This window comes from Pinus tabuliformis, chromosome 6 (genome assembly GCF_031772625.1).
Source record: "Pinus tabuliformis cultivar Carrire ecotype Pingquan chromosome 6, CPIR1, whole genome shotgun sequence".
In the NCBI taxonomy this organism is placed as follows: domain Eukaryota; kingdom Viridiplantae; phylum Streptophyta; class Pinopsida; order Pinales; family Pinaceae; genus Pinus; species Pinus tabuliformis.
The window spans coordinates 386,771,770-386,775,400 of record NC_142292.1 but is presented as its reverse complement, the minus strand read 5'-3'; the positions used below and the strand labels follow the sequence as shown (position 1 = coordinate 386,775,400).

General features: G+C 40.0%; 1 pseudogene; it reads right to left on the bottom strand.

The window, feature by feature from the left end:
- Nucleotides 1-450: 450 nt before the first annotated feature.
- Nucleotides 451-2,108, bottom strand: LOC149258945 (cullin-1 pseudogene; annotated as a pseudogene).
- Nucleotides 2,109-3,631: the final 1,523 nt, after the last annotated feature.

Genomic DNA, 3,631 nt, shown 5'->3' with positions numbered 1-3,631 from the left:
AATTTTCAAAGACAGGTGATCTAGCAGCTAGAATAGCACGGTGAGCACCGATGCTCCCATATAGGACAAGCTTCTGAATTTGTGTAACGTCGGCACCGCCCTGATTGTCCTCTATAAAGATGCTCAAACTGCGAATATTCTGGAATTTTACACACTTCAAGACAACTGGTTTTCCCTCAAGATTATCTGGTGATAAAACCACGATATCACTTGGAGGAAAGTCATTTACATCCCTCCATATTTCCAGCTTAATTTAACGGGCCTGGCTTTGTCAGCCCTTGAGAAATCATAAGAAAACCTGTTAGTTACAAGCACAGAAATTTACTTTCCTAAACATAGACAAGAGACATTCTGGAAATAATGAATTCATCCTGCCGAATGCAACAAGTGGCATTAGATTCCTTGCAGTGGGCCCAGGAAAATTGTGGACTCAATAATCACATTCTTGTTTCAAGTTTCAGTCTCAATCCATTCTTCAGTTTTACTTGCCACCACCAATTTTGAGGAACTCTGGTGTTGTCCAGTTGTTTCACATTTTACAATTTCTTTCAACTTCTCCAATGCTGCAGAATACGAGGGATGAAGTTTTTCTATTGAATCTACAGGTAACCTGTAGTTGCTAGATTTATTATTATCAGCTTTTTCAAGTAGCTTTCTGAAACGTTTAACCTCCTCTCTTCGCAATAAGGTGAAACAGCTTCCTGATCGCCCTGCCCGGGCAATACGACCAGCACGGTGAACGTATGTCTTTGCATATGAAGGCATGTCATAGTTGACAACATTCATCACACCTTCCACATCCATCCCACGGGTCATTGCATCAGAAGCAACTAGCACTTCAACATCTCCTGCCCTAAATGCATCCAACGCTTTACTTCGTGAAGATTGATGTTGTAAGCTTGAATACTCAATTATCCTTAAGGCCAGCCCTTCGAAACAGTTCAATAAGGTACCTCACTGGTTGACTAATGGATGCATTGCCTGTTACCTCTGCTCGTTGCCATAATTGAGATCTAGAAAGATGATTATCAGAAGACTCAAGATAATCACGGGAAAGGAATTTACCTCCCTCTACATCTGCATTACTAAACCTCTGACCAGATACACCACCATCCCATGACTGTCTGGGGTCTTGAGGAGCTTTTGATGGATGCTTGCTGTAATCAAACACATAAACATCTGGGCTCACTGTCTTCGTTGCAATACCAGTGTGTAGTTGGAGCTCCAGGTGCAGTAGTCAGCTTTTTATTGCTTGCCGCATCTTCTGCATGCTTGACTAATGATGTACCCTCACCAGTAACATGTTGTTTGAAAATTTGAGCCACAGGTTCCAAGCCTTTAGGTATCCTACAAAACAACCTATACATCCTTGAAAGATCATCTACCTTGTCATCTCTTAGCAAGGCATGGCACCCTGAATGCTCCTTCTCCAGAAGTTGACTCTCATACTGGGAAAGCAGTTCATTTTGTACTTTTTCCAGCAACTTTTGTTCACTGCTGGAATGTAAATAATGGGAAACTCTTTCTTTTTCTCGTTTCAGACACTCCTCCGCCTTAAGCATATAATCCGGACAAGAATCTTCTAAAATCCATGATGCAGCCTTTCGAGAATAGTAAGAAGCAGTGTCATCCAACATCGCTGACTCAAAGTCATTCTCATAAGCATCCATGTTACCCATCCCAATCTCCACAAAGATGCCCAGAACATTTTTCAGCAAAGCTCGATCAATTTGCTCTCCTTCGCGTTCCCTGTCAATCAGAGTAATCACAACATCCCTTACATTATTCTTAATTTCTTGGTAAACCAGATCACGGAAGCACATGAGACCAACTTCATTTAGTGCAGGAAGAGAACGCCTTGCAATGAAGTAACGATCCAAGTAATTAAAGAAACGTGAAAGCCACCGAACCATTATTTTGTGATTTCCCCATCGCTTTACAAGTTCTCTCAACATAAACTCATCATGTTTCTCCCTCAATGCAGGTAGTACCATCAAAGTAATGTACTCTTCAAAAGACTCCCTGTATCTGTCATAGAGTTGCTGCGAATAATCCTGCGGAGGCTTTTGCGTGCACATGTTGTAACCATCTTTGTACAGCACTTCCATTGAATAAAACATCAAACCAATCATGCTAGGCCATGAAAATCTATACGGTTTTCTATGACTACGGCATAATATGACCCTGTCCGCACATAATCTTGCAACATGTTCTGCTGGTGAAGAAGTTGCCCATAATAGTGGAAATACATTTTTGCAGATGATGCTTCAATCTTCTTATCAAACTTGTTAAGTTTCCAAGATGAATCACTTGAACCATTAGCCAACTTCTCCCCAGCTCCTGCAACTGATGTATCTGTATTCCACTCCTGAACAGTCAAACCAAATGAAAAGACTGTTGTTTCGGTTGGGAATTGAATCGTAATGGCTTGACAGATGCTCTCTGCTCCATAGGTTGATGAATGACAAATGAATTCAGTGGCATGTAGCGGGCCTTGTTAACTTCTCCTTCAGATTCAGAACTGATGACAAGCATACACGCAGGAGCTTGAGAGCATGCCTTGTGTAAAATGCATCCACCCCAGAGCTATTTGCATGACAGTTGCTATGGATTCGAACAAATCCCAATTTTGTAGCGCAACCTAAAACATGTTGCGCTGCGAAACTACAAAAAGGCTTTATGCGCATCAAACTAATGTGAGAGGTTTTGAAATTTTGGCATTAGAATTTTCAGTGATAACAGATTCCACTATCAGAAACTCATGCATGTTGATTCTGAGAAAGGCCCAATTGATACTAGAGTGCAGGGGCAATGTACTATTTGTTTTAGCTTTTTTTGAGTTGCATTGATAGTGCATGTACTCAAGAACTGATCCTTGAGGGATTGCGTTATTTTCAGAGGCTTTATTCCCCTTTAAATACAAGCCATCCTTCATAGGAACTACACATTGGAATAGAGACTTGGAGAGCTTGTGAATTGGATAAGATTTGACCTTGAACTTGCTTATGAGTTGGAGATTGAATTTGCTGAGTGTTGGGATTATTCTAGAGAGAAAAAAACATTGTAATTTCATCTTGATTTTCCAGATTAATACAAAACAAATAGTGGGGTTTTGAGTTGTGGCTTTTCCCAAATATTTACTGTGTTATGTGCCTTTGATTCTCTTGCTCTATTGATTATTTGTTTTCTTGAGGTTTATGTGATTCTATTGTAAAGAGAAGAAGTTGATTCTTGTCTCTTGTTTTAGTAAATTAAATGAGCTTGTGAATGTACTGGTTTTTCTAGATGGCATCGGAGCAATATTGTTTTTTGGGTCGAGAGTTTTCAGAGAATTTATGAGAATTTATGTGCAAATTTTTTAGAAAAAAATTGCAGATTTGGATTCCTTGGGAAAATATACCCAAATTCAAAAAGAAATCGACCAAATTGGAGTTTAGATGAGGGAGATATTGCTGATTTAAAATCAGTTGTCTAGAGGAGATTTCGAAGTTTTGAGTTTCTGGGTTACAGGTGAAAGTCGAATTTGCATACACACTTCAGGATCAACAGATGGCATTCCATGGGTTGAGGCTTGAGTATGCCTTGGAAGGCAGATCGAATTTTATAGCCTGGAGCGACAGGACGGAGATTG